The 13,319-nt window shown below is 38.1% G+C and overlaps 1 protein-coding gene across 1 annotated transcript in view; it reads right to left on the bottom strand.

Moving 5' to 3' along the window:
- Positions 1-13,319, bottom strand: part of ANTXR2 (ANTXR cell adhesion molecule 2) — a 176,382-nt gene that overhangs the window by 83,384 nt on the left and 79,679 nt on the right. The gene's annotated exons all lie outside the window — the stretch shown is intronic.

The raw sequence follows: 13,319 nt of genomic DNA, 5'->3' as shown, positions 1-13,319 counted from the left end.
CCATCCCTCTGGGTCGTCCGAGTGCACCAGCCCCAAGCATCCAGTATCATGCATCGAACCTGGACTAGCGACTTGTTTCATACATGATAGTATACATGTTTCAATGCCATTCTCCCAAATCTTCGCACCCTCTCCCTCCTATCGCCCTTTAAAACTGGGTTGGTTTTTTAACTAGCTTTTGACTAACCAGTAACTACTAGTCATTTTTTTTTTAACTAACTAGCTAACCAACCAGCACATTCACTCATTTTATCTTTAGGATATAGATACATTATAGCTTCATTTTTCAGGTGAATAACAAGAAAACTGTCAAATACCTTTCACTAGGTGTTTCTTCTAATGTTAAAATGCAAACATTTTTCACTAGATTACAGCTTGTTCCCTCAAATGGAGAGGGTATTTACTAGCAAAGTCTTCCTGCTGTGATTCACTGATTCTTTTCAAATTGATGATATAAAAATCAGTTTGCATTGGATGAGATAAGGGAGATGAACATACTCTCTTTCCTCACCTTTTTTTTTTTCTAGAAACAAATCAACCTCTTAGCTAAGATTCCTTTCCTCAGTGGATTATTTCATGAAGTCTGATATGGTTAATTCTTTATGTGAGAGGAATATAGACTGAAATCTGATTTAAATGATCTTCACTGGTATTGGGGTGTCTGGACTTTCATACTATCCTGATAGAAAATGATGGACCAAGTGCCAATGGCTTCTGATAATTTGGGTACACATCCAAGTCTGTATACTAAGAAGGAAAACTTTGAAAATATAACTGCTCCACTTCATTTAAGGTCAAATGTTTCAATTCTGTTATTAGATACTTAAAATTTTAAAAGAGTAGCTTTGAAAATAAATATCATCAAAGAATTCTTTTACTGTACCGGTATCTATTATCATGAATATGCTTTTATTTTTTTTTAAACTTTTTATTTTGTATTGGGGTATAGCCAATTAACAAACAATGTTATAATAGTTTTAGGTGAACAGTGAAGGGACTCAATCATGCATATACATGTATCCATTTCCCCCCAAACTCTCCTCCCATCCAAGCTGCCACATAACACTGAGGAGAGTTCCATGTGCTATGCAGTAAGTCCTTGTTGGTTATCCAATTTAAATATAGCAGTGCGTACATGGTCCATCCCAAACTCCCTAACTATCCCTGAATATGTTTTTTACAGAATGCTTATATTTTAAAGAGATTTACCAAATCACTTCCAGGTTAATGATATAATTCTGATATTTTCACCAAAATAATTTGAGGTGGGAAGTGAATAGGGTTACAGATGAAATAAGATTAGCCATAATTGAGAATCACTGAAGCTGTGTGAAGAAGACATGGAGGATTCATTATTTTACTCTTTCTCTTTGCATATGTTTGAAATTTTCCATAATGAAAGGCTTTTAAAAAATATTTAGAGACTGACTCATAATCTTTTTTATAATTATTTTCATCATTCTAATTTTGGTTTAGATCTAAATCTCAGGAAGAAAAAAAACATAGTAACCACAATCACATGGATATAAATGGACAGTAATTTAATTTGATTGAATCTCAAAACTAATTCATCGTAGCATTTGAATGCTACAAGAAATGCTGTTATTTTTACTTAACCCTTTTATTATCCAAGTTCATTTTATCAATGAACATAAAATTCCAGTTCATTTTGGTAATATTGAAGGATAGAAATCTGTGAATTTTGAGATTTAGCCCAGAAATAAATGCCAAGAGAGGATAAAGATTTAAAATAATACTGTAGTAAAATAAGGCAAAGGTTATCATGCTACAGATGCATTTCCTTTATAAAAAGGAAGCACTCAGCTTATTTGCAGGGCAGGAATAGAGATGCAAATGTAGAGAATGGATATGTGGACAAGGTGAGGGGAAAGGAGAGAGTGGGGCGAACTGAGAGAGTGGCATTGACGTATGTAACTGGCATGTGTAAAATAGATAGCTAGTGGGAGACGCACCGGGAGCTAAGCTCACTGCTCTGTGATGACCTAGAGGGGTGGGATGGGAGTGGAGGGTGGAAGGGAAGCTCAAGAGAAGGGGGATATATGTATACATGGAGCTGACTCACTTTGCTGTACAGCAGAAACTAGCACAACACTGTAAAGCACTTATACTTCAATAATAAAACAAAATTTAAAAATAAAATAACAGTAATCTAGAAAATAAATAAAAATATGGCAAATCAAAAAAAAAAAAAAAAAGCACGCATGTCATTATCAACATGCATGTCCAAAATAAATGAAAACCAGATCAGTCAATATTTCACACTCAACAGAGTCAAAACCAACCTAATTACCTTCATTTAAAAGCTAATTCTTCTTCCTGTTTTCCCTGTTTCTTTCAAGTAAATCATTTTCTTTCAAATTGCAGCCTTAAAATTTTCTCATAATCTATAATTTATTCCCACCTCTGAATGATGTCACCAAATCATTTACCATGTCCAACAGACTTTTTGAAATATTCTAGTCTCTGCAGTGTGCATGTGTGTGTCTGTCTCTCTTTCTCCCCACATTCCTATCTTTTCCTCTCCTTTCCCCACCATGAATTCCCCAGTCTTCTCAAAGTAGTTCAGATTTCCTTAATATGCATGGATGCCTGTTTGTTCTCCCCTAGCATTGATCACAATTGATAATTTTATCCAACTCCAAAGCACTGTAACTTCTATGAGAATGAATTTTATGTCTGCTTTGTTCCTAATTATATTCCCAGAACTTAGCAAAGTGTCTAGCAGAAAAGCAGGGAAGAAAGGAAGTTAGAAAGAGAGAAAAGGGAGTAAGGCAGGAAAGAGAAAAGAAAATGGAAGAAGATAGAATGAGGGAGGAAGAAGGGAAGAAAGAAAGGAAGGAAGGAAGGAGGAAAGGGAAGGAAGGAAGGAGAGAGGAGAAGAGGAAGGAAGGAGGGAGGTTAAGGAAGGAAGCGAGGGGAAAGGAAGGAGGGAGAGCAGGAGGAGAGAAAGATGACAGGAAGAAGGAAGGATTCTTTACATTCCATTGCCATTCATTTCAGTTCAGTTACTCAGTCATGTCCAACTCTCTGCAACACCATGGACTGCAGTATGCCAGGCCTTCCTGTCCATCACCAACTCTTAGAGCCTGCTCAAACTCATGTCCATTGAGTCGGTGATGCCATCCAACCATCTCATCCTCTGTCGTCCCCTTCTCCTCCTGCCTTCAATCTTTCCCAGCATCAGGGTCTTTTCCAATGACTCAGTTCTTCGCATCTGGTGGCCAAAGTATTGGAGCTTCAGCTTCAGCATCAGTCCTTCCAATGAATATTCAGGACTGATTTCCTTTAGGATGGATTGGTTGGATCTCCTTGCTGTCCAAGGGACTCTCAAGAGTCTTCTCCAACACCACAGTTCAAAAGTATTAATTATTTGGCACTCAGCTTTCTTTATAATCCAACTCTCACATCCATTCCCATTATCACTACCTAAAATCATGAACTCGAGAGTCTTTAGACCTTAAAAATATCTAGTACAATATTTTTCAACTTCCCCAATGCATCCAACCAGAACTTCATTATTCTGAAAAATCCCCACCTAGTTGTCATCCAACTATGTCTGAATTCCTGCAATAAAGAGAAATTCACTACTTCACTAAGCAATTCATTCCCCTGGCAAGGAACCCACATCATTTGAAAAATTTTCCCCTAAATGAAGCCAAAACCTCCCTCTTCGTAGTTTCCACTTTTTAGCCCTGATCCTACAGTGTGAAATGTATACATACACACAGAGACAACTATTTTTAATTCCAGAAGAGAGGGTTTCCTGTTTTTGAATACGAACCATATATCATCTAACAGCTAAACCTCACAATCATTTTTCATGTAATGGTCTGAGATATTGGGTGATCTTGGTCAGTTTCTTTAGTATGTATTCATTTGTACAATATCTCAAAGTGTGGATTCTAGAACTGATAAATAGTATTTTAAGTGTGACCAAGCCATTAATTAAAGGCATGGTACTCAGGAAAAACAGATGCACCCCTGGCAGTCCTCACCTTCATTCCATGCATTTTAATTAATAACATATTGAAAACTAGGATTGATCTATAATTACCATCACTTTATTTTGGGATTAATGTCTACATGCTTTGCATGTGTGTGTGTGTAAAGTCGCTTTAGTAGTGTCCGACTCTTTGCAACCCTATGAACGGCAGCCTGCTAGGCTCCTCTGTCCATGGGATTCTCCAAGAAAGAATACTGCAGTGGATTGCCATGCTCTGCTCCAGAGGATCTTCCTGACACAGGGATGGAACCCGTGTCTCATTATGTCTCCTGCATTGGCAGGCAGGTTCTTTACCACTGGAGCCACTTGGGAAGCCCCTACATGTTTTACTTGTAGCTAAATTATACATGCAGCTTGCTTCTCTATCTCTAACTCATCCATCATTCTAATCTATGCATCCAGGTCAATATTTTTCTAAGCTTGTTGTTGTTTGCTGTTCAGTCTCTTAAGTTGTGTCCAACTCTTTGCAACCCCGTGGACTGCTCCTCTTTCCTTCCCCATCTCCCAGAGTTTGCTTAGATTCGTGTCCATTGAGTCGGTGCTGCTATTCAATCATCTCATCCTCCGCTGCCCTCTTCTCCTCTAGCCTTCAATCTTTCCCAGCGTCAGGGTCTTTTCCAGTGAGTCAGTTCTTCACATCAGGTGGCCAAAGTATTTGAGCTTCAGCTTCAGCATCATTCCTTATAATGAATATTCAGGGTTGATTTCCTTTAGAATTGATTGGTGTGATCTTCTTGCAGTTCAAGGGACTCTCAAGAAGTTTAATTGATTGCAATAGGAGCTTAATTGATCATTTCTCTAGTCAAAATGGATCAAATGTTCCAGTGACCACAACTGAAATCAAGGAATTACTGAATTTGGGGAAGAACCTTACACATCACGCTTCTACTCAGTTTTGCAAATTATCCTAAAGTGCTCTAGAGTTCTTTCACTGGGAAGAAGCTAAGGTACCTCCATTCCACCAAGTCTAATTTAATATATGGTACTCATTTTCATTTCCTTGTGAGGATTTTAAATTTACTCTGGTTACTACATGTACACCTTGTAGGGTGTATGAATCTCTGAGAACTGAAACAGCATCCCCAGTCCTATATTAGACTATGTGCATGTGCACACTCAGTTGCTTCAGCTGTGTCTCTTCGCGACCCCATGGACTGTAGCCCACCAGGCTCCTCTGTCCATGGGATTCTCCAGGCCAGAATACTGGACTGGGTTGTCATGCCCTCCTCCAGGGGATCTTCCCAACCCAGGGATGCAACCCGCATCTCTCATGTCTCCTGCATTGGCAGGCAGGTTCTTCACACCAGTGCCGCCTATATCCCCTTGAGAATTACTGAACATCCACCTCCATAACACCTCTTTTTTTATGTCATATTTATCATGCTCATCATCCTGCATAGCATCGAGTTTTAGCATGGATATGGGCAAATCAAATTTCAGTTTAAAATCCTCATCTGACGCTGCTGACAACCTCACCACAGGATAATGAGAGGCATTTTTACCTTCTGTATCAGAGACGCTATCTGTTATCATAAGCCACAACCCAGAAAACAAAAAGTCCTTTTTCAGTGCATGAGTCCTCTTGCACTCTCATTGTTCAAATGCCTTAGCATGGCCCTCAATTCAACACTCTATCTACAAAATCTCTGTTTGTGTACCTCTAACTCCAGATTGACTGAAGACCCCTTTGCTACCCTGGATAAAATGACCATTTCCATATTAAGTCCCTTCCATCCTTCATAGAGTAGTCTACCAACTTTCCATTCCATTATCTAGAAACTTTAAAACTTTAAACAATATAAACATTACCACCCAGTTGAACCATTCATGCTTCATCAATTTGGGTTTATATGTTTATTTTGGAATTTTTCAACTACCCCTCAGAAGTGTTGATTTCTTAGGGGCAATATCATTTCTCCCTCTTTAAAAATATCATAGTGCCTAATACAGTGCTGTGAAAACAACAAATACTAAAGACATGATTGAAAGTGAGTTGAAGGAACTAGTTGAGAATGTTTGCAAAGGCTCATAGCCAACCTCTAAATTTATTTTTTTAATGGAGAAAAAAGATGTAAATGATGACTGATAAAGATTTCCATGAAAATAAAATATTGCTAGTTCCAAAGAAAATGAAGTATCAAATGTCTCTTTTGACCAATAAAGTCCAAGAGCTAGTGAACTCAAAGACAGATGGAAAAATATAAGCCCATGCTAAGTTTCTTCATCTGGGAAATAAACTTGATTCACTATAGGTCCTTTCCAAAATGAAAATTCTAATAGAATGATAAAGACAAAATATGTATCACAATATTTCCAACAGGTCTTTTGCTTCTATGCCTTTATGTAATTAAGTAGGCCATATGTCTACATGTATTTGTGTTCACCTTATTTCAGAAAAGAACATTAGGGTTTGTTTTTCCAATAATGTGTAATTAATTGTATGTATGACTAAATGCATGACTTATTATAAATTTAAATTGATTCTGAAATCCTGGGAAGTATACTTTCTACATTATTAACAATGGAAAAAAAACCCTTAAAATTCTGCATAAATAAAAATTTGATCTTGTAGATTAAGAGACACAACCACCACCACAACAAATAACAGCACTTTCAGAAACTGAAACAGACCCAAGGCTCATCTGTGTGCTGTTAATACTATTAACAATAACCACATTTTATTGGTGCTGGCATATGCCACACACTCCATATTTCTTCCATTTTCATAATAATGCTATGCAGTTACTATGTTTATTTTAAATATAAGGAAAGGGAGGCTCTGAATTCAGTAACTTGTCCAAGGATATACAGAGAAAATATTAGAATTAGTATTTAAACTCAGAACGCTGGTCCACCTACCTCCAAACTCTGGGTTCAACTTTCTCTGGCACATGACATTCTCTTAAAATAAAGTTTGGATTGCCAAGGCAAAGGGTACAGGAGAAAAAGTTTAAGATGTGTTGAGAAGTACATTACTTGGTGGGATGGATGGATGGTTAGATAGATGAATAGGTAGATGAGATAGATAGAGATAGAAAAACAGATACAAAGCAATATTTATGGTAACTGTATGAGACAGATGCTATCATCCTCATTTTATAGGGATATAACATATTAATTCATATGCCCAACATCATTGCCCTAGAAATGTTGGAACAGGAAATAAACGTTGTGTGTATTTGATGTTTGTAAATGCTCCGTCTGGCCATTGTACCACACAGGCTCATAAGTAACAAAGGAGAGTGAAAATAATCTGAAGTCATTCAGTCCAAAAGCCAAAAATGGCGAAAGTCTGTGTCCACTGATGTCCCTACATTTCAGTAAAATTAGTGCAGGAGAAAAGGAAACCTGATTGTTGTCCAAATACATTAAAAATAACAGTCATGAGAATCCCATTCTTGTATTAAATAGTGCAAGAGCACTCATCTCAGAAAAGGATGTATTCGTATGCACCATATTTTATGAGAATTTGCAGATTTTAAAAGGCATAATATTGCCTAGTTGCCAGGATTTTTTCTACTTAGCATCCTTCAACTCGATATTGAAGATTCTGGAAAACACTTTCACCACTTTATGAACCATATGCAGAGTTTGATTCTTCTCCAATTTTTTTTTTCATTTGTTATTATCATCATCAGAGAGGATTATATCTCATCTACTTAGCTGCTAGAATGAAGATTTCAGTTTGGAGGAGAGCCGATTTTAAAAAAAAGAAAAAGTTAGCTGCTTCAGGCAACAGTCCTTTTGATCTGCTCATTAACACTTTTCAAATGTTCGAGTGATGTGGGCATTCTTTGCGCTAGAAAATGTCAGCACTGGAGCCTGCAGCCAGCTTGATGCGATCATATGTTCCGATATTCAGAAAAGAGTGAAAAGAACTGTCAACAGTGAACTGCCTTAGATTGAAAAAAAAGATACTGTGTAATGACTGTAGATCAAGTAGAATTTCAGAAGTGACTCTTGCCAGTGACAGAAACAAACGCCCAATATTTCAGCAATGTCATCTCAGTACCTAAGGGTCCACAGACTTCAAGAACTCATTCTTAGTGTGTACAAAAATTTGTTTAAAATACATGTGGGATTTCCTTTCACTCTTCCCTTTCTTTCTGGATAAGATCATAGAACAAGTGCAATGCCTTTCCTCTCATGAATACAAAGTTCTCTGACATTAGTGTTTGGGAAGTCCTTTTCCAAATCCCACAAAGTGAGTTGCTTAAAACAATGAGACCAAGATATGGTCAGGTTATCTGCCTCCCTTTCCTTTCCTCCCTGACAGACTCACCAATGTTCAAAGAGACTGCTTTGAATAAACAAATAATAGTGGGAAGTCTGGACAATAAATATAATTTTAAATGCCTAATGAGGACTGGGAAGAACGATGTGAGAGTGTGCTTTGAAGGGTTGGGGAGCACGCATGCTCAGTCGTGTCTGACTCTTTTGCAACCCCATGGACTGTAGCCAGCCAGACTCCTCTGTCCATGGAATTCTCCAGGCAAGAATTTGCCATTTCCTCCTCCAGGACATCTTCCTGACCCAGGGATCGAACCTGCGTCTTCTCTATCAGCAAGCATATTCTGTACTACTGGGTCACCTGGGAAGCCCCGTGAGAGTGTCTTCTCCTGGAGTTAAGTAAAGGTACTGCCGTCAAGATAAATAAACTAAGACTGGGAAGAGTGTGATAACCTGTTTTGTAATGATGCTCTGTTGGAAAACATCACCATAGAACCAATAAGTACTAACATCACACTCTATTTCAAAGGGGCAACCAAACATAAATCATTTTAATTAATGGTGCAAGGAAGGCATATTAAAATTTAAATTCCTTCTGTTTTATTGTGCATTCTTTAAAAAAAAAATCAGGCTGCTTTCAAAGTAACTCAATAAAGGCACCAAGAGCCCTCCTCAACAATAAAAAACAAGTGCAATGTAGAAGCATTATTACTATTTAGAAAGAACAGCACAGCTGTTGCTGGCTAAGAAAACGATTCTATACAGCTCTAGTCAGATATATCCTCATCATGAAAGCCCAGCTTACTTGTTAGTAAATTGGGCTTTAAAAAGATAAGTTTTTAAAACGGTTTTTTAAACAGATTTATGAGATCTTTATGCAATGTCTTAAATGGACTGAGGAAAAATGAGCTTGCAGCTTTCCCTTGTGGATGGAGAACTTTGGCCAAGGACACTAGAGCAAAGTGAACATTTATCATTTCCGGCATATTCAGATATTTATTTGCAGCTGGATAACACACTCTAACTGACAACACTCCAGAAAGTCTTTGTTTGCCACCTCATTAGCCTTACATCTGTAATTTTGCAGAATGCCCAGTTCTTCCAAATGATGCAACTGAAGGACGGTCAGTTCTGCTATCCTGGTAGTGAAACAAACCTGCCGTAAACTCCACACATCTTATGAGTTAAACAGTGATGCAAAGAGCCGTATCTTCTCATATTTCCCTCATGATTCAATACCTGATTGTTTTTAACTTCTCCCCTTTTTTAATCTAAGGAAAAGGAAGGATGCTGCTGACATCTTTGTTATAGAAAAGCAGTTGTAAAGGATGGGTGTGAGGTTATTCAATGAGTAGGAAACAGAATCATAAACAGGTTGTGAGAAATTACTTTAGACAAAAATGAGAACTTCCCCCTTGATGGAATAGTTTGCAAATTCAACATACTCTACAGTTCACCAATGATAGTGCCTAAAAGTTCCAGCTTTGCATAAGGGTTCCACTATTATTACTACTATTACTATTACTATAAGATAAAGTTCTCCAAAGATCATTGATTTAGATCCTATTTGCCATGGAAAACCTAGGCACACAGAGGACACAAATCTGCAACATTTTAATCTGTCTTTAATGATATCACCTGTCTCTTTTTTCCTTGAATATACTCATTAAATGAATCGAAAGATTTAACATTTCAAAATAAGCTCATATTAAAAGCATCATTGGTAGCCAGAGATTCTATTTGGGGAGTTTTTTTCTAACCTTTTTTATTCTATGTTCCTCTTTGGCAATCTGATTATAGGGGACCAATAAACCCCTTCCTAGACTAAACAAGCTAAATTAAAATACACAGGATTAAAAGGAACCCAATTGTACTGAAATGTAACTGTCAAATCTACTTTTAAAAACAAGAAACCAGATCTGTGAAACAGAAATACTATGTGCTTCTTTATTAATTCATCAAATAATGAAATATAATAGTAGGTCTAGGAACTATCATGATTTCTTAAAGTTTAATTGACTTACAATAGTTTTGCATGTATAGCATAGTGGTTCAATATTTTTATATCATAGACAGTTATAACAATACAACTATTGTGTCTGTTCCATACATTATATCCTCATGACTAATTTATCTTATAACTTGTATTCTGGACGTCTTAATCCCCTTCACCCATCCCTCACCCCTTCCCCTCTGGCAACCACTTGTGTGTTCTCTGTATCCATGTCTTCTGCTTGGTTATATTTGTTCCTTTGTTTTGTTTTCTAGGTTGCACAAATAAGTGGAAACATATAGTATTTGTCTTTCTCTCTCATAATTTTGAAATATTGGTATCTGAATATGAACGGGACTGTACTGGTTTCTACCATCAAATAACAAGCACCCTGAGAAAGCTGACCACGGGTCTTTGCTGTCAATGGGTTCTAATATCATATATGTCTTGGATACTTCTTAAAATAGGAAACCTCTTTCTTCGACAAATCCCTGTCACTCTGAAACAGTGAGTAAATTCTACTCCGTATATAAAGCATTACACGTATTTACTTGACAGTTGACCCAAAACAAAACAGAATGGTAACTCTAATTTTAAAGAACGCACATGGGTTTTAGCTACCACAGAATCACTGCAAACATTTTAAGAATACTTCCTTGTCTCCCATCTTACAACTTCCTGTACTCCATAGGCAGGTTTTGTAATGAGTTGATCCAAAAACATATTCCATAAGAATTCCCCCAAATCAATAGCCCTGAGCAGTGATCCCCAGCTCTGGAGAATATCAGAATCATGTAGGGAATCTGTTAGATCTTTAATGCTGCAATAACAAGTTAGCACACACTTAGTGGCTTAACACAACAGAAATTTATATTCCTACAGTTCTAGATGCCAGGAGTCCAAACTGAGTCTTATAACTAAAGTCTGGTGTCATCAGAGCCGGTTCCTTCTGCAGACTCCAGGGGTTTATCACTCCTTGCCTCTCCAGCTCCTGGTGACCAGCATTCCTTGCCTAGAAGCTGCATCACTTTGGTCTCTGCCTCCATGGTCACATTGCCTTCTCCCCATCTATGGTCTTATCTCCTCTGTCACCCTCTTATATGGGCACAGTGATGGTATTTAGAGCCAGCTAGGTCATTCTGGGGAGAAGGCAATGGCATCCCACTCCAGTACTCTTGCCTGGAGAATCCCATGGACGGAGGAGCCTAGTAGGCTGCAGTCCATGGGGTCGCTAAGAGTCGGACACGACTGAGCGACTTCACTTTCACTTTTCACTTTCATGCATTGGAGAACGAAATGGCAACCCACTCCAGTGTTCTTGCCTGGAGAATCCCAGGGACGGGAGAGCCTGGTGGGCTGACGTCTATGCGGTCACACAGAGTCGGACAGGACTGAAGTGACTTAGCAGCAGCAGGTCATTCTGGATGATCTCCCTATTTCAAGATCCTGAATTTAATCACATCTGTAAAGTCTCTTTTGCCATAGAAGACAACGATCACGGACACCTTACCATAGGGGCTATCCTAAACCACACTGATCCTTGGAGAAGTTTCACCCAACTACCCTTTCCCCTGGTGTGAGAGAGACACCACAGATGGAAATCTGAGAGCAGCTACTCTGAAAGCCTTCCAGTTACTAGGAGCAGAAAAAAAAATCCAGGCTAAGACATAGGTAACACTGTCATTGCTGAGTCATTAATTAGATATCTGTGAAATTTTAATCTCTGAAACATGAATGGTTACATTATTTCACAAGATATTTTTTAAAAATATGAAATGATTCAATGAAGAACCCTCTGTTCAGGGTTTTTTTTTCCATTCCAGGATTTCTATCTCGATAAGAGCTTCTAAGCATATGATTCCCAAGGAGGTGATGGCTGACATAGTCTAAATGTGCCTGAAAACAGACATTTTAAGCTGTTTAATCATATTTCAGTTGAAAGACTAAATGTTTGTCCCAGTACTTAAAAGACACTCAAACAAAAGAAATTTACACAACACCAAGCTGAAATAAGGACTTCTCTGGTGACTCAGACAGTAAAGAATCAACCGGCAATAAGGGAAACCCAAGTTCGATCCCTAGTTTGGGAAGATCCTCTGGAGGAGGGAATTGCAACTCACTCTAGTATTCTTGCTTGGAGAATTCCATGGACAGAGGCTACAGTCCATGGGGTTGCAAAGAGTTAAACACAACTGAGTGACTAACACTAAGCTGAAATAAATGCATTTCATTTCCTATTAAAAAGAATTATTACCGGTAATAGCTGATAGTCAAAGTTCAAAATAATCCCTAATAACGAACGCTGTTAACAATTAACTAATCATATTCTAATACCAGCATTGTGGAAATATGTTCTCTAAACATAATCAAATAAATAAATATCCTGCAATTGTACCATCATGGTACACCTTCTGTTATACTCAAGATCTTGTTTTTCATAAGGTTATGGTTTCCTTTGACCCTTCCTTTTCACATCACCTTCTCATCTTTCTCTAACTGATTTAGCTTACTTGTTATATTCCAACTCTCTATACTTCGTTAGAGATACTTTGCTCAGGCTATATCTTTTTTTTAAATACAAATGTTAAAGGTTACACTCCACTAACAGTTATTACAAAATAATGGCCATATTTCTTGAGTTGTGTAATACATCCTTGTAGCCTAACTTATACCCAATAGTTTGTACTCCCCACTCCCCCAATCCCTACGTTGCCCCTCCCCTGCCCACTGCCATGTCTAAGGCTCACTGTCTATTACTGGCTTGTATTTCAATAGCTGATGGGTCTCAGTTGGATAAGACTTAATCCCCACCGGGACCAGATCTCAGCACCATGTACAGCAAGTAAAGCTTCTTTCAGGGGATCAGTGATCAAATCTTTCCAGTGTATTCTCCTCACCCCTGGGGTGAGTTCAAACGTCCTCAAAGACATAGGAGGTTCATGCCTAGATCCTAAACCATCTTTCACCGCTCCCCTCCCTGGCATGTTAGACCTCAGCCTAGGGCATCTCAAAGCCCATCTGAATAACTTGTAATTCCACACACACCTCATAGGAAATGTCCCTCATCAACTG

Source organism: Bos grunniens, chromosome 6, assembly GCF_055505025.1.
Source record: "Bos grunniens cultivar Pamir isolate PY7600 chromosome 6, Bosgru_T2T1.0, whole genome shotgun sequence".
Classification (NCBI taxonomy): domain Eukaryota; kingdom Metazoa; phylum Chordata; class Mammalia; order Artiodactyla; family Bovidae; genus Bos; species Bos grunniens.
The sequence above is the reverse complement of the archived record's forward strand: the minus strand, read 5'-3'. Positions and strand labels throughout refer to the sequence as shown.